General features: G+C 44.3%; 1 long non-coding RNA gene across 1 annotated transcript; it reads right to left on the reverse strand.

Moving 5' to 3' along the window:
• Positions 1–5,244: 5,244 nt before the first annotated feature.
• LOC109706255 lies at positions 5,245–7,949 on the reverse strand. The gene is made up of 3 exons (XR_002215127.1): positions 7,770–7,949; positions 7,263–7,548; positions 5,245–5,431 (listed from the first exon to the last, which is right to left on the reverse strand). It is a non-coding gene; the product is annotated as an uncharacterized LOC109706255 (long non-coding RNA).
• Between the last annotated feature and the right edge of the window lie 15,616 nt (positions 7,950–23,565).

Consider the following 23,565-nt stretch of genomic DNA (forward strand, 5'->3'; position numbering starts at 1 on the left):
AGTACAACTCTCGGATTTCGAGAATTCACTTCCTTACAGATCTTTTGGTGATTAATTCATCTTGGTTGTGTATGTTGGATATGATGGATGGATATTCACTAATCGACTAAAATTTTGTCAAAATTACTTTCAACTGTAAGATTGTCTAATTTAGGGGGAGTTTGAAATTATTTAAATAAAAAAAGGAGAATCTCCTATGTTATAAAAGATGTGGAACAAGTTACATCCAAAAGAAGTGTGAAAACTACCACCGCATGTAGGAAAGAGCTACCACCCTGGTCGTCCGGCAAGTGTGTGAAGCTACCACATGAAATTTAATGGAATAACCGAAAAGGTTGAAAAAAAATAAATATTTTTAGAATTTTCGAAGTTATAAGGTGATAGGATGAAAAAGATGCTCAAAGAGCCACCCCCGATGCCATATTAGTTAAATCTCTATTTTGAACGAGTTGCGACAAATTAGTGTCAATTTTGTTGAATTTCTAAACATTATTTTTCATCAACTTACATCTTGATGGTTTTGAATCATTAGATTATTTTCGATTACAAATTTTGATGTCTCAATATATTTTGAAATCTTATAATAATTAATTTTTATCATAATTATTTTTGGAGTACAATCTTTAATTTTTATGAAATTAATTTAATTTTGACGGATTTTTGATGAAAATATTCAGAATTTTCGAAATCTGTGAAAGTGTACCGGTACAAAATACCGCGTACCGGTACAAAACACTGTATACCGCGTTATTATAACCGGTTACAGGGCTCAGTTTTCTTTCAAAACATAATCAACATCTCTCCTCTCTCTCTCTAAAATTCCCTGGTGCCTTCCTCCTTCAGATTCACATGTTTTCTTCAACATCTCTCCTCTCTCTCTCTAAAATTCCCTGGTGCCTTCCTCCTTCAGATTCACGTGTTTTCCCCCTAGATCTGTAAGTATTTCATTGGGATTTGCTTATTTCATCCCGATTTTGCAATTTTTTCAAAATTTTTCGAGTTGAAGCATGATCTCCATTCTTAATCATTTTTTATGCAATTTTTTGTTGTGAATCAGTATTCAGACATATAATCTTGCTTCTAGAACACTTAGATCAGGTTATAACGCTATATTTTTTGCTGATTTGTGATCTGTACCTCAATATACATGAAATTTCAGGATTTTTGATAAAATGTCATTTTTGATGAAAATTTGTGCATGATTCTGTTAGAAATAGCGTTGTTCTGCTTTCTAATAATATTAGAATTTTTTCACTATTTTTACAGAATTTTTCAGATTTTATTCATGCACAGCTCACTTTTTGTATAGGATCAATGGCATTCTCACTGGTTTTGCTAATTTTGGTGGTGATGGCCGCTGGTCGTGGTCGTGGACGTGGCCGCGGGCGTCGAGGGACATCCGAAAGGACTCGTACTGCAGGCGAGTCAGTCGGGTCTGATCCGGATTACCAGGTAAGTTCGCCTGAGGCTACTGAAGAACTGACTGCACGAGTTGATAAAGGAAAAGTTATAGCTGGTGAATCCTCCCGCGGAGGTGACTCTCGTGCACGAGAGACACGATCAAAGCAAGCCGCGGATGTTCTACCGGAGCGGCGAAGGACATTTTCGAGCAGGTCATGCATTGCTGAGCGATATGCCAACTTCCATGGACTAATCCAAGAGGTTCCAGATTTTGGTCGATTACTTCAGAGGGCCCCCATTGAGCCAGTTGGACGTGTTCCTGCTCGATCTCCGTTTTGTGTGGAACTCATTCGAGAGTTCTACATGAATGGGAAGGTGTGTGCTGAGGATGAAGAAACCGGGACTTATCTTCTTGAGACCTATGTACGTGGGGAGAGGGTCCTCCTAGTCACTCCTCACATGATTGGAGAGTTGTTGGGCATGCATGTTGACACGACAGGACTTCATCATACCACTGGGATTTATCAGTCTTCATCTCTGTCACGTCCCGCTATCGCCAATTTGGTCGATCCGGGCCCGTACACAGACGCCGAACGAACAGCACCTCCCCTGTTCGTCCAAGGCTAAACCACAACGAGTACATGTATAAAGAAATAAACAATTCCCAGGATCACATTTCAATATACATGGCTTGCTCGAAGGCAAGCAACAAACACAAGTGATAGTAAAGTAACTGAACAATGAAATTCACTGTAATTTAAAACTTTACATAACTGAAATATTTAGTTATTTACATGTTGTATATACATCAAAATGGTAACCACTAAACTCTGGTGTCGGCTAACTAAGCTGCAGGGCCCTTGCCACGATCCTCGGCAACAGCACTCGTACTGGAACCTGTAAGGTTAGTGGTGTGAGAACTACGAGAAAGTTCCCAGTGGGTTCGGCCGCCGACCTCGCCGACTCACCCACTAGGTCTAATCAGGCATATGTAGGCAAAGANTTTAGCCACTCCAATTCCATTCTTATCTATTCCCACATCTCCAACACCTTTCACTTGATGTTCCCAAGCTACTAGTCAAGTTTAGAAGCCTTTAACTTCCATTTTAGCATTATTGTGACCAATTTTATCACAATTGGCCTAAGCTGAATTTTCAGCCTATTACAATCTCACTGGGTGACAGTTGTTCGTGCGATCTGCAAGGATGGAGTGCGGACAAATCATGCATACATGGAATCCAAGGACTTGCGACCTGAGTATCATTTACTATTCTTGGTGATGTGCTACAATGTTCAACCTACAATTGGAACAAAAAGAATTCGTTGGGATCGTCTGGTGCTTCTATATCTTCTTGGACATCCTGAGCAAGCGGACGGGTTAAACATCAATATTTCCTTTCTGATGTGGCAAAGAATGACACATGTTATACAGTCTCCAGTTCGATGTGATCTACTTCCATTTCTCTTGTTGATCACGAGGATTCTGCAAGAACACGGAGTTGACGTGTCGTGTGTGAAATACGACACTGGACTTGGACCGATTAATGCAGTAACTTGGGCCAAGTCAGTTAGCACACTGAAGACTTTCCAGCAGACAAAGGGATCATCCAGAGCGGCTTCCAGTTCTGCACCTCCACGTCATGTAGAGCACGAGGGATCTTCGAGCTTAGGGGGAGTGATTACTGTAGAATCACTTCATCATGAGGTGCGCTCATTGAAGAAGAAGGTGGCAGATCTTGCTAAAAAGGTGGAGGTGGGAATGAAGAGGATTATGGAAAAACTGGGTTGTAGGCATGACGACATTTTTCCTACTCAGCCTGCCTACACCACCTACACGATATCGACTTCGTGACATCCACTTATTCCACCATCCAGTGGTGCTCCTGAGGCTGGGGGATCTGGAGCTGGAGCAGGATCTGGAGCTGGAGCAGGAGACGATGATGATAATGAGGAGGACACGGAGTGATTTTATCTTTCGAGCTTTAGTATTTGTGCTTTTCTCTTTTCTCTCCTAGGACTATGTTTAGGTTGCTTTACTTTGCTTGTTTTTGCATTTGTTTTAGGCTTATAACTATGATATGACTATTCTTATACTTTCTAGTATGTTTTTCTAGTATGTTTTCTCTCTTTATATGCTTTCTCTTTGGCAATTTTTGACAAAAAGGGGGAGAGCATAGATGAACAGGTGTTGATATCGTAGCAAAGGAGAAGAAGGAATAGAGAAGAAAGGAGAAGAGAGAATGAAATTGCGAGGAGATGGAATGTGATTTTGATGACAATGATGAGGACAATGGGACAATGAATTCAATGTGAGAATATCTAATGTTTTTAATTTACTACATCATTTTGGATATTCTGATTTTGCAAGAAATCAAGACTTCAAGACTCCAAGTTGTGTCTAAGTCATGAGTCTATTTTAGGAGTTTTTGATGTACTTTTGAGTTTCAAATTGTATTTGGACTACATGCGAGGAGTTCAATGTTTTGGTGATGACAATTGAACTTCGATTCTTATTATGTAATTTTGAGTTTGTGAGTTTTGTCACGAAATTGCCAAAGGGGGAGTGTAACATACCACTTCCCTCGTAAATCGTGCCGAGTTCCGTCGAAACGAGCGGAACGCGGAATTGAACGAGTTAGAATGGACCTTGAGCACATTAGGGCTCATAAGTGAAGCTAAGAGGGACCCGAGAGAGAAAATCAGAAAATCTGGCTGAGTCCCAGATTTTGTGCTCTCGGGGATCGATCCCTGAAGGAGAGACCGGTCCCCGTACGCGTAGCCTGTCAGGAAGTCCTGAGGCATCCGGTCCCTGGTGGTGAGACCGGTCCTCGGGAGACCGGTCCCTGGGGGAGAGACCGGTCCCTTACTGCGCAGCCGCTGGAAAACCCGAAAATTTGGCTAAGTCCTGGAAAACCCACGTTCGGGAACCGGTCCCTGGTCAGGGAGACCGGTCCCCGAAGGCGAAAAATGCCCAGTCTGGGCAGATCAATGGGAAACAAGTGGAGGGGCTTAAGTGCAATTGTTACAACACTTTATATACTCATCCCCTTCACTCCCACAGCCATTTTCACCCTCCTCTCTCATTTCCTCTCTTTCTCTCTCTAGAACTCTTGCTCTAGAGCTTGGAGAAGAAGAAGAAGAAGCAAGGGAAGGTGGAATTGGAAGCTTGGTGGGTTCTACAAGCTCTCCTACAAGAAGGACTTGGAGGAGCTTGGGCTAAGGTGAGTTTTTGGTATAAATGAGTATAGGGCTTGGTTTTGATTCCTAAGATTTGGAGTTTTGGGTTGTTTTTAGCCTTGGAAACCCTCTATTGACCTTGAAACCATGAAATCCATGGTTTACTTGAGGAGCTCTCATGGTGGATCACTAGGGCTCATGGTAGATGCCCTAGGGATGGTTTCAAGAGTCTAGAAACCTTACTAGAGTGCTTCTTAGATGATCCTAAGCTATTGTTTGCTTAGGGTTGGGATCGATTCATGGGAAAACCCTAAATGACAATATTAGGGCTTGAAAATTGAGGCTTTTGCCTTAGAATTTTTCGGGGACAAATTGACCCCGTGGAAACCTAATTAGGGGTGTCCTAAATGTCACAGCTCGCCACCCCGCGCCTATTTGGCCGAGGTCGCGGCGCCGCCAGTGCCGAATGGACAGGGTTTTCCCTGTACTATGGACAGAGTTTTCCCTGTACGTTCAAGGCAACGCAATCAATACAATACGAGGGTTCCAACTAGGAACTGATATCAATCAAAATTGCATATTGGAAGGTATCAAACAACATAAATACATCCTAAGTTATTACACTCATTCACATTCATGCATTTTACATCTCAATTCTCAATTGCTTTAACTTCCAAATACAATCTAAGTAGTACATCGTTTACTTATTACAATTTGATACATTTACTTTCTTTTCATTTCCTTTACCCCTAAGCTTTGTAGACGGGGTTCTGCTAGCTCTGGTCTCCGGGGTAGGGCGCTATCTACGGAGCTACGCCCTTTCCTCGCGCCGCCGCGCCGCTCACGTACGAACCTGTAACACCCCAAAACAACGTGGGGTGAGAACCAACTCCATGGTTCCCAGTGGGTACGGCCACCCAAGGGAAAAGCTCGACCATCAGGTTCAAAGGAGGCAACTGCAGGTTAGTTTAATAAACAGATAGATAGATATTTAATTATGCAGTTAATAAAACCATACCTTGCCTCGCAACTATAACAATGCTACGCAATATGCAATACCTGTAAATCATGCAAGTATATTACTTGATTCTACTTTATATCATTAACCATTCTTTACTTGTAGCCGTTGTTTTCTTTATTAGCTATTAACGTTCATTAGCTATTCTTTATTCTTTACTCTTTGTCTTATTATGCTCACTGGCGATTCTTTCCTAAGGTTATTTTACCTTAGCCATCTATGCCACTCGACTCGGTCTCGAGTCAATCAACTGCGGATAGTCCGCACTCTGTCCGGCTCAAGGTGAAGGACCTCTCACTTACACCTCAGCCTTCAGTCCACAAACATCTCGCCAACGGGTCGCCCAGAGCTGCATACACCCGTGGTCAGGGATCTTTCTGGTGGGAAGGGGATTATGCCACAAACTCAACCCGCGGCCCAGGACCCCGGATAGGGAAGGGGACATGCCATACTCAACCCTAGCGAAGCACGATTCTGCCGACGGGAGGGGGAACCTGCCACACTCGACCCGCGGCCTCGAATCAGCCTCAAGCTCATCCTCGAAGTTCGTCCAGTGGGAGGGGAACCTGTCACACTCAACCCACTGCTCTAGAACTGTCGAGTTCACAATCCTAAGATTCCGGAATCTATTTCCCAAGCCTCTAGGGTAATCTCAAACCCTATGATATCGACCTATCTAGGTCCAATGCACTTTCTGTCCTAGGTCTAGCTGACTCTAGGTTTAATGCCCTTTTTCACATAACCTATGTTCTTTAAACTAGGTTAAGCCTCTCTACCTAGATCTTATTAACTCTAGGTTCAACAACACTAAGTTCATTGTCAACCTAGGTTTACCAACACTAGGTTCGATATCGATTTACCTAGACCTTGAATCTAGGTTCATTATGTTCAACCTATGTTCACGACACTAGGTTAATGCCACTCGATCTAGCCTAGGTTCACGACACTAGGTTTAACATCATTCATATTCATCCTAGGTTCTTGACCCTAGGTTCATATTCGACCTATGTTAATTACACTAGGTTCGGTGCCACTCTATCTAGTTGTCCCTAATTGTCCACATCGAGTTTCTATAATTACATAACCTCATGCACATGCTCACATTACTAATATGCATTTTGTCTATCAACATGCAATCAAGTATCTTACTTAGCATCTCTGCATTATGTCATTATCTAGCATATAGTTCCGATGCATTAATATGCATTCACTACTAGCATGCATTACATAATGCTAACATGTATATACATTTAATAATTTCTCATTATGTCATGTTAGATCCACGACATGTTATCATTTACTTACATGCTCTATTATGAGTTGACATGAAACTAGCACTTGCATATAATTCCAATGCATCAACATGCCATTAGCAACTAGCATAATTACTATCATTTAGTACATGCATCTTAACTAACATGCTCACATAATGTTACATGCACCTAGCATACATTCCAATGCATTATTATGCAATTACCCACTAGCATACATTCACATGATGCCCTAAGCACACTTCTAACTATGCATATGTATATCAACATGCACATTCTAATTATATGCTTTAACTCATCTACAATACCATTATACTTGTACATATGTATCAACATGAATTTCATGTTTACTTTGACATGAAGGCGACCTAATCGCTTCGGTAAGCACAACCCACCTTAACACGCGTTCCGATTGCTTGTCGATATTTGCAATCGGCCTCCCGCGGCGCCCGGCCCCGTTTGGGCCCGATCTCACAATTGCGGTCCAAGAGTGCGCCGCTTCGCTGTTTCAAGTGCAGAAGCTCTTCGCCACGCTAACACGGTGCCTCAAATCCATTTCCATGATTTTACGACGTCGCCTCGCCCCTCCCGGCGGACCCGAAGCCTAAATGTCCGTTTCTTTAATAACTTCGTAACGGCTCGTCGGATTGCCGAACCGTCTTCGCAAACGCGTTTCGTTACCTAACAATTAGGTTTATGGAGGGTCAAATTAGATCAAACCCTCATATTTTGAAAATTAGCATTTTGGAGCCCTAGGTTACAACTATGCAAGAAATCACCAAATTGATTCATGATTTAAGCATCATTCATCTAGATAGCATGCTAGGATTCCTCTAAATCCATTTATAAGCTACTTAAACCAACCATTAAGGATCTACCATGAGAGGGCTCAAGAAGCTTACCTCAAAATTAGCTCCAAATCATGGAAAAGATGAAGAAGACAATGGTGATTCACTCCCGAGCTTCAACCTCCGCCAATTCCTTTAATTTTTGGAGAGATTTAGAGAGAGAAAGAGAGGGTTTTCTTTTCTCCTTCCATGCGTGTGTGTGTTGTGTGCGTGTGATGTGTTCGGCTGGGAGGAAGAAGAAGCAAAGGGGATTTAATCCCTTTTTACCATTTTGCCCTCAACTATACACTATTCATTACGGGCAGCTTGAAATCTAATAAATTTTGTTGGAGCCCTTCTGAATGTCCGATTGAGCTCAAATTTGACAGGCATGTTCGGTTTTACTTAATAAGTCCAAAGAAATTTTAATATTTCAGTTTCGACCCTGTTTGGTCACTGAAAACTATACCGAACTGTAATCTTTATCAGATAGCTGTCGAATTTTATTTTCCATCTTTCGGGTGTCAGAAAAATATGAAACTTTAAATCTAACCTCATAAAAATAATTCTGACTTATCATCCAATTTTCATAATTTTCTGAGACTGCATTTTCTGCTAATTTATCTATCCCATTTTCAACAGAAAATTCTAAATCTCCTATTTTCACTCCGATTTCAGCACAGGTCATTCCCAACCTATATTTCACTTCTCTAAATCCAAGAAAAACAGTATCTCATACTATTTTTATTTATTTTCATTTTTATATTTAAATCCGGCACCGGAATTATTTAAACGTACACCGTAACTTCATAATTTTATAAGTTCGGTATGTTACACTAAATGTGTGGGACAACTCTGTTTAACATTACGAAAATGTTTGTGAGTAGTTCATATGTAAAGGGCCTAATTTGGCACCATTTTGGGTTGTAGGACACGGAGCCGGCGTTCGTAGCGTTCGGGAGTCTTCACATTCCACACCCACACGATTATTAGAGGTGGGGGGTGCACACCGGAATCATTGGATTTTCTTCTATGTCTATTTCTCTATTCTTGAGCATATGGTTGTTTATTCTTTCATGCATATTAGGGTTAATTCACATGTGAACTTTGGTTGTCTTCATTATGTTTATTCCGAGTGTATTTGAAAATAGAGAGAAATGGAACTATGATGGACATGTGTTATTGAACCCTAGGAATTGCATGATAGTGGGACTTGAACTTAGCACAAGTAAACAAATGGTGATAATGACAATAGAGAGATAGATTGGCTTGAATAAATGGATGTTAAACATAGATTTAACCATAGTGGCATTGTGACGAGATCGACTAGAAAGTGACATGAGAACATAGATAGAAAACCTATCACAAAAGTGGCATCGTGACAAGTGGCTTAATATCCTCAATGCGGGGATTTGATCAACACTCATAATAAGTCTTGGGTTGAGGGAGGTCGCTCCTCCCCAAGGGGTGTGTTTCCGGAAATCGACACCACAGGGAGCGAGGTCCCTGAAGACGGTCCCTCGGGTCGGTAGTGCTTGGAGCCTCCCCGGTAAAGAAAGGGATTATGGGTTATGAGTTTTTGGGGTTAACAAGGTTAACCGGTAAGATTGGATAAGAGCCAAAGTTTATTTACGAATTGAGCATGCATGCACATTTCCTTATCGCATTGAGTATTTGTATCCACTGACATTCTCCTGCAGGCATAGTATTAGATGCATTAGTACTGGTTACTTTTCTTTCTTTGAAATACTTATGCCTGGATAAACCTAGTGGGTAAGTCGGCGAGGTCGGATGCCGAGCCCACTGGGAACTTCGTTGTAGTTCTCACACCACTAACCCTACAGGTCCTAGCACGAGCGGGGCGGCGGAGGACCGAGGCAAGGGTTTGGCGCCGTAGGTAGCAGCTACCGGGAATTTATGCATTTTGTAGTCATTCCTTTTTGGGTATACATGTATCAACTTTACCTTGTTGATTAGAGATGCGAAGTGTAAACAATCATATATTTGGTGGATGACTAAATGTAAAAAGATATGATGGATGAATGTAATAGTTTTACTTGAATTTGGTTTAAATGTAATCAAATATCATGTATGTTGCATAATTAGCTTAGAGCTTTCGCTTCCGTTGTTTCTTGCCCTCGTGCAAGCCTTGTATTATATATGCAAATCTCTTGCTGATTGCTTATTTATACATGTTGTTAGAGTCTTGGGCGGACAGGGGAGATTCTGTCCGTTCGGCGTCTGTTGTCGTGACCCGAACCCGACCAAATTGGCTGGGATTGGGGCGTGACAGATATAATGGTATCAGAGCGAAGTGGAAAGCAAAAGTCTAGGAAAGACCTAGGAACCATAGGTATGGAAACCATAAGGACTTAGGAAAACGTTTAACGTAAACTTGGTGTATGCAAAAGCGAGTGATTGGGTTAATGGTAACACTTCTCTAGAAGGAAGTAGAGAGGGACTCGAAGGCTTAATTGTCGTCTACTTAAGGGACTTTGTGGGGGCGGCAGACCACATCACATCGGAGTGGACACGATTAGGCTTGTTGCTTTTGCTTAATTGGGTAGTTATTGGAACGTGTAAGAGTCACGTGCTTCAAGTACTAATGTGTGTGTACATTGCTTTTCAGGACGCGATGGCACCACCGAGGAGAGTTACGAGGTCCACACCGGCGGAGCCTCGGGAAGAGCCCGGGCAGTCGGGGTCGGATGACGTGCGCGAGTTTCGAGCCCAAGTAGCGGCTTTGGCCGGGGCTATGCGGCTTCAAGGGGAGCAGATAGGGCGGCTCCACGAGATGATGGCGCAACAGGCAGCAGCGGCATCGGTACCAAGGGATCCACCCCCACCAGCTGCTCCTGTAGCACCACCTCCTGCGGTGGCGGCAGCGCCAGTGACGGTTATTCCTCCGACGGCATCGGGTTCATCGGCTCCTATTTCCGATGTACTTGAGGCCAAGCAGGAGCGCACGTTGGCGGCGCTGACGGCATTTAAGCGGTTCAACCCTCCGACCTTTAGCGGTGACGTGAAGGATCCGTGGACAACGGAGAATTGGCTAGCCGCGATGGAGGCCTTATTCGAGGATATCTATACCCTCGAGAAGGATAAAGTTCACTTGGCGGCTCATTGCTTCTATAGGTCGGCCCGGTTGTGGTGGAACCAAGCGAGGAAAAATCGCTCGCTAGGGCACCCTTTCCTTACTTGGGAAGCGTTCCGGGAGATGCTGCTGATGGAGTATTTCCCCGAAAGCGACAAAAGGAAAATCAAGGAGGATTTTCGGAAGCTGAGGCAAGGAAGCCGATCGGTGCGGGAGTACGAGAGGGAGTTCACGCACATGGTTAACTGCGTGCCGGACTTGGTTCACAGTGATAGGGACCGAGCTGAGGTATTTGAGCGCGGGTTGCGACCCGAGATTTTCAAGGTTATTCATGCATTTCGCTTGAAGACCTATGAGGAAGTGCTTAATCGCGCGCTTTGGGTGGAGCGCGGGAATGCCATCGCGCGTGATGAGCGCGAGAATTTTGAAAAAGAAAGGGAAAGAGATAAGACAAAGAAGCGGCCGGCTGGTGGATCTGCGGGGCAATCGAGTTCTAAGCGACCCCCGCGACCTNACCACGACGCATCGATCCAACAATGGCCTAAAGACTCGATTCATCAAGTCCATAAATGCTGCCGGGGCGTTAGTAAGCCCAAACGGCATTACCGTGAACTCATAATAGCCATACCGCGTACGGTACGCCATTTTGTGCACATCCTTCGGCCTGATCTTTAACTGATGATACCCCGATTGGAGATCAATCTTTGAATACACCTTGGACCCTTGCAACTGATCGAACAGATCGTCAATCCTTGGCAACGGGTACTTGTTCTTTATCGTTACTTTGTTCAACTCGCGATAATCTACGCAGAGTCAAAGTGTGCCATCCTTTTTCTTCACAAATAGCACCGGAGCTCCCCATGGTGACACGCTCGGCCTCACAAAGCCTTTATCGAGCAAGTCCTGTAGTTGGCCTTTCAACTCCTTCAGCTCCACCGGTGCCATTCTATATGGAGCCTTCGAAACTGGTTCCGCCCCAGGAATCAAGTTAATGACAAACTCAACTTCCCGGTCCGGTGGCAGTCCTGGTAACTCCGCCGGAAACACATTCGGAAACTCGCACGCTACTCGAATATCTCCCAACTCTGGGTACTCCTTTCGAGCATCCACCATGGTTGCCAAATAGGCCTTACACCCTCCTTTGATCATTTTCTTCGCCCTCACAGACGATATAGTCGCCGCGAAGCGCCTACTTTTGCACGCTTGGTAGACTAACTCTTCTTGATTAGGCTCATGGAAAGTGATCACCTTGCTTTCACAATTTATCACCGCATAGTACTTGGAGAGCCAGTTGGTCCCCAAGATAACATCGAATCCCCACATCTGATCTAGCACTAGCAGATTAATCGGCATAATCCAATCGCCTATTTGCACTGGACACGCCAAACACTCGTTGTGAACACTGAATGAATGTTCTGGGGCGTTCACCCACGAGTAATTCTCATTGTACACCATCTCTATGCCATGTGTCTTAGCAAATGATGTGCTAATAAACGAATGAGATGCGCCTATATCAAACACTGCTCTAGCTCTAATGCCTTTAATCACAATTATACCTGCCACGCATCGTCGGGTGCTGCAGGTTGTTGCTCCTCCACCTGAGCGGCGAAGACTCGGCCGCTAGGCGCTCTCGATCCCTCCGGCTGACGCGGTGATGACGTACGTCCAGCCGACATAGCTGGTGGTAACCCCGCAAGCTTTCTCGGGGTAGACGGTGTTGATGCCGCCGTCGGCGCAGATGACGTCCACGTCGGGCACTCCCGGATAAGATGTCCCGGTTGGCCACACTTAAAACACTTGCCATCGCGCTGCGGGCAAGTCGACACCTTGTGCTCACCACCACAAATAACACATCGAGGTGGTCTCCAATTCCTCGCCTGCTGTCGGGGATATCGAGGGGGTTTCTTAGCATTTGGCCGGCCCCCGGCACCGCCCACCGTTCTTTTCTTGCCCTTGTCTTTCCACTCGGCAATAGCTTCCCTTTCTTCACGTACATGGGCGCTACCGTGCTCCGCCCACAAGGCTCTATCGAAGACCTCCGCAAAGGTCGACAGCTTCAAAATTTGAACTTTCTCATATATCCGGGGCTGGAGTCCTCGCAAGAACCAATCCGCCCGCTCCCGATCATTACGAACAACATCGGGAACACAGTCTATGATGTGGGAGAACTCTTGCTCGTATTCCCCCACCGACCGATCGCCCTGTCTCAACTTGCGGAACTTCTCTTGTAGCCTCTGCTTCACCCTGTCGGGGAAGTAGTTCGTGAACACCGCTCTCTTGAACTCTTCCCACAGCATAAGCGGAAGGTCGATAGGACGATCCTGCTTCACTCGCTTCCACCACACCTTTGCCGCTTTCTCAAGACAATGGGTGGCGAGGTACACTTTATCATTCTCTGAGGTATTAAGGTCCTCGAATAGGGTCTCCATCGAGTCGATCCACGACTCCACAACCGCCGGCTCCACCAAACCGCCCTCGAAGGTAGGTAGGTCGAACTTCTTGAACTGAATGAGAGCCGCCAAAGTGCGCTCTCGCTCTGCATCGACTGCAGCACTATCGGGATTCGAAGTTCCCGACCCAGCCGGTACTACCGTAACTGGAACAGCCGCTGCTGCCGCCGCTCCCTCAACAACACTCGGCACTACCACAGGGGGCGTGGCATGCTCGACACCCGCCTGGGCCGCCGCCGCCTGCTGGCGCTCCAAGGTCTCCTGGAGCCGCTGAATCTGTTCCCCTTGGCGTTGAACAAACTCCGCTTGTTGCTGCACTACGCCAATAAGCGCGGCCATTTGTTCCCTAAGCTCTCCGTCGCCACTTGCTCGGGATTGCTCGGGCACCACATTCGTTTCCTCCGGCATCGACCTTGTCTGCGATCGACGTCGAGGTGCCATTGCTTCCTGAAAAGAAGTAGCTCGCATTAGTCACTTGACCAACATTACTTGACCATACCCAATTAGGCGAAAGCAACATGCACATTCATCCTTGCCTCAAGCGTCATGTCGTCGGCCGCCCGACATAACACGAAAAGTAGAGGATAAACGAAAATTTAAACTTAGTCTCTAATCACATTAGAGACGTCACAACTTAACCCAATCACATGCTTTCGCTAACTTTGATCCCACGTCACTCACGTTTCCTAGATCCTTAAGGCCTTCCAATCCTAAGGGTCTCTAGGTCCATTCCTATTTTTTCACTCTTGGCTCTGATACCACGATATCTGTCACGCCCCGGGACCGATACCAATTTGGCCCGACCCGAGCACGTCAAACAGACGCCGAACGGACAGAGTTTCCCTATCCGCCCAAGGCTCATCACATGTACATTTTCATCAATAGAGAAAAGCACTAGCAGAAACATACACAAACGGCTTACACGAGGGTAAGCAATAGCCATGAGTGTAAGCAATAGCCACGAGTGAAAGAAAAAGGAAACTAAACATTCACTTGTACTATGATTCATTTTTTATCATATACATTACATTCATCTTGTTCATTTTCGAATTCCTTACATTTCATTTCATCATTTCTTTCTTACATCACATTTACCTCAAAATACACATTACATTCTTTTCTTTACATCATTTATCATCATGTACACAAGATGATCATAGGGTACTTTACTACAAAATGAAACCCAACTTTGGTGGCCTCTGACTAAGGCGCGATACCTTTACCTCGGTCGCTTGTCGGCTCGCTCGGTCCCGGCTCTGTGGAAATAGTGGGGTGAGAACTACAACAAAGTTCCCAGTGGGTTCGGCCTCAACATCACCGACTTTCCCACTAGGACTAACTCAGGCATAATAGAAAGAATAAGCTGCATTTAGTAACCAATCTATACATGATGCTAATATGCCTAAACAATAAAGCAAGGAGTATGCTCAACATTAATTAAATGCAGATTATGCAAATTCTTTGTTCTTTTCACTTTACTCTTTGCTCTTTGTTCTTTAATCTTTGCACTTTGTTCTTTGCTCTTTGTTCTTTAATCTCAAGGCTAACCCGGGGGTATCGCCACATTAACTTGCTTCACATTAAGTCCATCATCGCAGGAACTCATCCGCTAGGACCGTCCTTCGGGTTTACTCCAACCGGTGATGCATAACTCCGGAGCGCATCGCCCGAGGGGGAGCCACCGCCCTCGAGCACGGATCTCATAGCAAGTATGATCATATCCTTAACTCAAAGGATTTATAAGTTCAATCTTGACTTTATACTAGCTCTAGTATTTTTTCAGCACCTTTTGTTGCCACTCTAACAATCATTGTTCTTTACCATTCATTACTTTTGCTATCTCTAGCAATTATATTCTTTACATTCTTTACTTTTGGTTACCTCTAGCACTTCATATTCTTTACTCCCCACATTACTTTAATTTTAAGCATTGTCATTTTCATCATTCTTTACATTACATTTGTAATATACCGAAAATTCGGAAAATAAATATTGAACTTTAGTCAAATTGACCAAAGTGCGAGGATGGTACACTTCGGAAAGTCTGAACGTGTTAAAATGAGCAAAAGTGAATTACGGGAGGTTTTCGAGAGCTAAAGGATCAAAATCTGCATTCTGCAGTTTTGAGCTCTCGGGGACCGGTCCCTGGTGGGAGAGACCGGTCCCCGAACGCGTATGAAATGAGACAGCCGAAAAATCGGCTAAGTCCTGAGAAATTAGCTCTCGAGAACCGGTCCCTGCCTGAGAGACCGGTCCTCGAGAGACCGGTCCCCCAAAGAGAGACCGGTTGCCCTGCGCGCAGCAGCTCTGGCTGCGCGGGGAGAGCCTTCGGGAACCGGTCCGTGAAGGAGAGACCGGTCCCCGCCTGCGCGAACAGCCCAGTCCAGGCTGTGTGAAAGGGTAAAAGTTGAGGGGTTTAGCTGCAATTTTGCAACCCAATGAGCTATGTGTTGGGGTAAATGAGGTATTTCTCTCATTCTTACCTTCTCATTCCCTCTCATCTCTCTTTCTCTCTCTAGAAGACAAGAAGGAGAAGAAGAAAAGAAGGAAAAGGAAGGAAAAGAAGAAGAAGAAAGTGGAGAAGAAGAAGAGGAAGTGAAGAAACTCCCTCTTCCTCATCTCTAGCTTGGAAAAGGAGAGCTTACAAGGTAAGCTTTGAACCCTAATTATGGTAGAACCTAATTTAGGGTTTGGATTAAGCTTAAAATGGGTTTTATGGAACCATTTGAGTATTTGAAGCTTTTCTTTTGCTTCTTTTGAGATCAAGACCATAGAAATGGTGAAGCTTGAGGTGAGCTTCATCACCTCTCATGGTGAAACCCTAAGTAGGGTTTTGATTTGTCTAAAGATGGTTCTAATGGACTTTTTAGAGTATAATGAAGCTACTTTTGCTTCTCTTTGAGATCAAACCCTAGGTTTGATGAATGCTATGGAGTTAGGGCACCAAATTGGGGCTTTTGCTCATGGAAATTTCTAAGTGCAATTGACCCTCTAGAAACCTAATTGGGGGTATTTCCGATGCGTTGTTGCGCTCGGATTAACATTCCGAAGAACCAATGAAAAGATATGAGCAAAATGACCTATCGGGGCTTCGTTTTGCCGCAGGTAAAGAACGAGAAGCCTAAAAATTCCAAGAAAATCGTCGGAGCACCTAAAGAGACCTACAAGGTGGGTGGTGCTTCTCAAACTCATTGAACTTCTCTCTATGCCTAATGTGTCATTCGATTGAGCATATGTACCTATATTGTTGCATACATTTTAGGGTAAAGTAATGATGAAAATGTAATGATGCATGATTGTGAGTACAACTTGCATAATATGATGAATGAGAACTATGTAAACGTCGAAAAGCCTATGTGTATGCATGAGAGAAAATTAAGCACCCAAAGTGAGCAAAAGAACAGAGTGACGCAATGACATAGATCGAGTGGCATTTGATAAAGCTAAAGTGAAATGACACTAGAGATAGTGTGAGGTAAAGAACCAATGTAATGTAAAGAATGATGAAAATAACAATGCTTAAAGTTAAAGTAATGTGGGGAGTAAAGAACATGAAGTGCTAGGGGTAGCCAAAAGTAAAGAATGTAAAGAATATAATTGCTAGAGTTAGCAAGAGTAATGAATGGTAAAGAACATTGATTGCTAGAGTGGCAACAAAAAGTGATGAAAGAACACTAGAGCTAGTGTAAAGTCAAGATTGAACTTATAAATCCTTTGATTTAAGGATATGATCATACTTGCTATGAGTTCCATGCTCGAGGGCGGTCGCTCCACCTCGGGCGATGCGCTCCGGAGTTATGCATCACGGGTTGGAGTAAACCCGAAGGACGGTCCTAGCGGGTGAGTTCCTGCGATGATGGACTTAATGTGAAGCAAGTCAATGTGGTGATACCCCCGGGTTACCCTTGAGATTAAAGAACAAAGAACAAAGAGTAAAGTGAAAAGAACAAAGAATTTGCATAATCTGCATTTATTTAATGTTCAGCATATTTCTGCTTTATTGTTCAGGCATATTAGCATCATGTATAGATTGGTTACTATATGCAGCTTATTCTTTCTATTATGCCTGAGTTAGTCCTAGTGGAAAAGTCGGTGATGTTGAGGCCGAACCCACTGGGAACTTTGTTGTAGTTCTCACCCCACTATTTCCACAGAGCCGGGACCAAGCGAGCAGGCGAGCGACCGGGGTAAAGATATCGCGCCTTAGTCAGAGGCCACCAAAGTTGGGTTTCATTTTGTAGTAAAGTACCCTATGATCATCTTTTGTACTTGATGATAAATAATGTAAAGTAAAGAAGGTTAAGTTTCATTATGAGCAAATGTGATGTAAGAAAGAAATGATGAAATAAAATGTAAGGAATTCGAAAATGAACAAGATGAATGCAATGTATATGATTAAAATGAATCATAGTACTTGTAAATGTTTAGTTTTCCTTTCTTTCACTAATGGCTATTGCTTACCCTCGTGTAAGCAGTTTGTGTATGTTTCCGCTAGTGCATTTCTTGTTTGAATTTGTACATGTGATGAGCCTTGGGCGGATAGGGGAACCCTGTCCGTTCGGCGTCTGTTTGACTTGCTCGGGTCGGGCCAAATTGGTATCGGTCCCGGGGCGTGACAACATTGGTTCTTTACCTCACACTATCTCTAGTGTCATTTCACTTTAACTTTATCAAATGCCACTCGATCTATGTCATTGTGTCACTCTGTTCTTTCGCTCACTTTGGGTGCTTACTTTTCTCTCATGCATACACATAGGGTTTTCGACGTTTACATAGTTCTTATTCATCATATTATGCAAGTTGTACTCACAATCATGCATCATTACATTTTCATCATTACTTTACCCTAAAATGCATGCAATAATATATATACATACTCAAATGAATGACACATTAGGCATAGAGAGAAGTTCAATGAGTTTGAGAAGCACCACCCACCTTGTAGGTCTCTTTAGGTGCTCCGACGATTTTCTTGAGATTTTTAGACACCCGGTTCACTACCTGCGGTATAACGAAGCCAAATTAGGATTATTTGGCCATAACTTTACATACACTTTTCGTAATGCTATTCCGAGTGCACCAACGCATCGGAAATACCCCCAATTAGGTTTCTAGAGGGTCAATTGCACTTAGAAATCCCCATAAGCAAAAGCTCCAATTTGGGTGCCCTAGCTCCATAGCATCATCAAACCAAGGGTTTGATCTCAATGGGAAGCAAAAGTAGCTTCATTATACTCTAAAGAGTCCATTAGAACCATTCCTAACACATTCCAAACCCTAGTTTGGATTTCACCATTAGAGGTGGCCAAAGCTCACCTCAAGCTAAACCATGGTTTTGATCTCTAAAGAAGCAAAAAGAAAGCTTCCAACACTCTAAACGTTCTATAAAAACCATCCTTGCTCTAATCCAAACCCTAGTTTGGAATTTAACATGAGATGGGGCAAAGCTTACCTCTAAGCTCGCTACTTTCTTGCTCTAGAGAGGGAGAAGATGAAGTGGCTTCACTCCAATAGCTTCTTCTCCACTTTCTTCTTCTTCTTTTTCCTTCCTTTCCTTTGTCTTCTTCTTCTCCTTTGTCTTCTAGAGAGAGAGAGGGAGAGAAGAAAGTGTGAGAGGGTGAGGAAATGAGAGAAATATCTCATTTGCCCTCATACATAGCTATTGGGTTTCCAAAATGCAAATAAACCCCTCAACTTTTACTTTAATACACTGCTCGAACTGGGTTGTTCGTGCAGGCGGGGACTGGTCTCTCCTTCAGGGACCGGTTCCCGAAGGCTCTCCCCGCGCAGCCAGAGCTGCTGCGCGCAGGCCAACCGGTCTCTCTTTGGGGGACCGGTCTCTCGGGGACCGGTCTCTCGGGCAGGGACCGGTTCCCGAGAGCTAATTTCTCAGGACTTAGCCGATTTTTCGGCTGTCTCATTTCATACGCGTTCGGGGACCGGTCTCTCCCACCAGGGACCGTTCCCCGAGACCTCAAAACTGCAGAATGCAGATTTTGATCCTTTAGCTCTCGAAAACCTCCCGTAATTCACTTTTGTTCATTTTAACACCTTCGGACTTTCCGAAGTGTACCATCCTCGCACTTTGGTCAATTTGACTAAAGTTCGATATTTATTTTCCGAATTTTTGGTATATTACAGTGAACTTGGTTTATGCGAAAGCGAGCGATTGGGTTAATGGTAACACTTCTCTAGAAGGAAGTAGAGATGGACTAGAAGGCGTACTTGTTGTCTACTTAAGGGACCTTGTGGGGCGGCCGACCACATGACACCGAGAGTGGACACGATTATGCTTGTTGCTTTCACTTAATTGGGTAGTTATTTGGAATGTGTAAGAGTCACGTGTTTCCAATACTAATGTGTGTGTGCATTGCGTTTCAGGACGCGATGGCACCACCAAGGAGAGTCACGAGGTCCACACCGGCGGAGCCTCGAGAGGAGCCCGGGCAGTCGGGGTCGGACGACGTGCACGAGTTGAGAGCCCAAGTAGCGGCTTTGGCCGGGGCTACGCGACTTCAAGGGGAGCAGATAGGGCGGCTCCACAAGATGATGGCGCAACAGGCGGCAGCGGCATCAGTGCCAAGGGATCAACCCCCACCGGCTGCCCCTGTAGTACCACCTCCTGCGGTGGCGGCAACGCCAGTGACGGCTGTTCCTCCGGCGGCATCGGGTTCATCGGTTCCTATTTTCGATGTACTTGAGGCTGAGCAGGAGCGTACGTTGGCGGCGCTGACGGCATTTAAGCGATTCAACCCTCCGACCTTCAACGGTGACGTGAAGGATCCGTGGACGACGGAGAATTGGCTAGCCGCGATGGAGGCCTTATTCGAGGATATTTACACCCTCGAGAAGGATAAGGTTCATTTGGCAGCTCATTGTTTTGACGGGTCGGCTCGGTTGTGGTGGAACCAAGTGAGGAAAAATCGCTCGCTAGGGCACCCTTTCCTTACTTGGGAAGCGTTCCGGGAGATGCTGCTAATGGAGTATTTCCCCGAAAGTGACAAAAGGAAAATCAAGGAGGATTTTCGGAAGCTGAGGCAAGGAAGCCGCTCAGTGCGGGAGTATGAGAGGGAGTTCACGCACATGATTAACTGTGTGCCGGCTTGGTCCATGGAGATAGGGACCGAGCGGAGGTATTTGAGCGTGGGTTGCAACCCGAGATTTTCAAGGTTATTCATGCATTCCGCTTGAAGACCTATGAGGAAGTGCTTGATCGAGCGCTTTGGGTGGAGCGCGGGAATGCCATCGCGCGTGATGAGCGCGAGAATTTTGAGAGAGACAGGGAAAGAGATAAGACCAAGAAGCGACCGTGTCACGCCCCGGGTGTTAGGTCCTATGTGTTGGCAAGTTTCGTGGGTCGAGTCGGAGTCTTGAAGAAGTTCGGAGCGGAATATTGAAGATCGAAGAATTCAAGACTACGAAGAATCGGAAAGGACGCAAAACACGTAAAACATGAATCACGATGCGTAGGTAAGCTTTAAATCTTGTTTATGGTGATTCATACTTATTTATAGATCTTAGAATCATATTTTCAAGTTGTAATTGATTAGAAAGTTTCTAAGAGTTTGTAAAACCCGAAACAATGCATTTTCAGCGAAAATTGCATTGCTGTACCGGTACAAGGGTTTTCTGTCCAGGGTACAGCCATCAACGTTGCGCAGAAAGTTTGATGGTTGTTCCGGCTCAAAGGATTTTCTGTCCAGGGTACAGCCATCAAAGTGGCGCAGAGAGTTGGGATGAGTTTGTTCGGTACAAGCTTCAATGCTGTACGCGTAAAGGCCTGTTCGGAACAGCTGAAGCTATCCAGGTACGGAGTTCGCCAGCAAAATCTTCCGTATGGTGTACCCTGGACAGCTTCCTTGTTCGGTACAGGTTGTGTTTTTGGAAAGAAATTTCTGAATTCGACTACAATTGATTCTAAAGTCTTAAATAAGCTTATTGGCTTCTCTAACACATCAAGCTCTCGGATACATGTTGAGGAAAACCGAGAGGCTCGGATTTTCATCTTAAAACCTATTTTCTACAAAAAGCTCTTTTAGATTAAATCGAGATATTGAATTGATATTAATATGTCGATTTCATCTCCGTTCGCTTGGGTTCTTCCGGTTTTCTTAACGACTTACTTCCTAAGCGAAGGATCACATAACACATGATGCTCTTCATGAACGGCGTCGTGGATTCGGCGTGAACGATGCGGTTCGTGACGATTCGATCGTGAGTCGTGGATTCGAGGTGGGCGTCGTGGAGTTTGACGGTGTGACATCGAGGCTTCGTGGATTCGAGTCGGTGGGGAAAAACGTTACGTGGGATCGGGCGTGGTTCATGGATTCGGAGTGGGGCGTGACAACCGTTGGTGTGCGCTAGAAATCGGAGGAAGATCGAAGAGAGGTAGAGTCCGTGGAGTCGGTAATCACCTTGTAATCTTTTCTCTTAGTGAATTGTTTTTTCGCGTGTTGGTCCCGTGGGTTTTTCTCCAAGTTGGAGTTTTCCCACGTAAATCTCGGTGTGCTTTTTATTTTCCGCATTTATTTTTATTGCATCGAGATTTGTGGTTTTTTGGCCTTTCACCTATTCACCCCCCCCTCTAGGTGATAGATACAATCTAGATAGATCCTTGGGCTACTCAAAACTTTCAATTGGTATCAGAGCAGGATCTAGATATATTGTTATCTAATGGCCGAAGGTGGTAACATTAATCGACCTCCGCTCTTCGACGGCACGAATTATGCCTATTGGAAAGTTCGCATGAGAGCTTTTCTAATTGCTATCGATGAGCGAGTATGGCAATCTATTGAATTTGGGTGGAAACATCCGATAGAAAAGGTCGATAATGTTGAAAAGCCAAAACCACGGAACAAGTGGACAAAAGAAGAAAACGAGACATCTTCGTTTAACGGCAAGGGCATAAACGCTTTATTTAATGCATTGTCTCAAACGGAGTTTACTCGCGTTTCGGCGTGTGAGACCGCCAAGGAAATTTGGGATACTCTACAAATTACACATGAGGGTACTAGTTTAGTAAAAATTCAAAAGCTCCAAATGCTAACTAGCAAGTTTGATTCTATTTCTATGGATGAAAATGAGACCTTTACCGAGTACTATACACGTCTACAAGATGTTGTGAACACATGTGCTAACTTGGGAGAGAAAATCCCGGATTCAAAGGTTGTTAGGAAAATCCTTCGCACTCTTCCGGAACGTTTTCGGGCAAAGGTCGCCGCGATCGAAACGGTCAAGCATCCGGACGAGATGAAAGTAGAAGAATTAGTAGGAGCTTTACAAACGTATGAAATGACTTTTCCTACTAATCAATCTTCTTCCAAGTCTCTCTCTAAAAGCACAGGGGTTGCATTGAAATCGACAAAAGAGAAAGACGACGACTCGGATTCCGACGGAGATATTTCGCTTGCCGATTTCGAACATCAATTAGCGCTCCTCACGAAGAAATTTCGCCGGAATTTTCGAAAGAAGAATAGATCGGACAAGGCCTCATCGTCAAAATCTTCATCGTATACATCTAAGGAGAAGAAGCGTGCAAAGGCTTCGAAAGTAAAGGATGTATTTGAAGGCGAGATCCAATGCTTCAAGTGCAAAGGCTACGGTCACATTGCGACGGATTGTCCTTCAAAGAAGACATATAAACAAAAGGCTATGCAAGCAAAGACGTGGGATGATTCGACATCAAGTGAATCATCATCAAGTGACGAAGAGAAGAATGATCAAATTGCCTTATTTGCTAATACACCTTCGTCGAATGTTGTGTGTTTATCCTCTATCGCTACTAATTCTAATGTATCTCTTTCCTCGCATGATTCATCGAGCGACAACGGCGAAAGCGGGGAGGATTCGAACGACGAAGATATAGCGGAAGCTTACAACCTACTTCTTATTGAATCAAAGAAGATGGCTAAATTAAATAAGAAGTTGAGGCGTCGTATGTTGAATCTTGAAGAGGATAACAACAACTTGAAAGCCACGAAAAAAGCTCTCGAGGAGGAAAGGGAATCAATTTTGAAAACGAATTCGGACCTCCTTGGGAAGCTTAATGAAGCGGAATCAACGATCAAATCATATAAAGACAAGGTTGGATTTTTGGAGCAACAATTTGAGGAATCAAACACATCCAACAAGTCTTTGACCGATCAAGTTCGTCAACTTCAATCCGACATTCAACGTTTTTCTTCCGGATCAAAGAAATTGGACCATATGCTCGGATTGGGTCAAACGAATAAGCTAGGCCTTGGATATGAACGGACATATGTTGAGAAGGATCAAACGGCAACATCTAAAGTCTCAACAACTTTAAAAGGCAAAGTGTGTCATCGAT

The sequence above is a fragment of the Ananas comosus genome, unplaced genomic scaffold, assembly GCF_001540865.1.
Source record: "Ananas comosus cultivar F153 unplaced genomic scaffold, ASM154086v1, whole genome shotgun sequence".
In the NCBI taxonomy this organism is placed as follows: Eukaryota; Viridiplantae; Streptophyta; class Magnoliopsida; order Poales; family Bromeliaceae; genus Ananas; species Ananas comosus.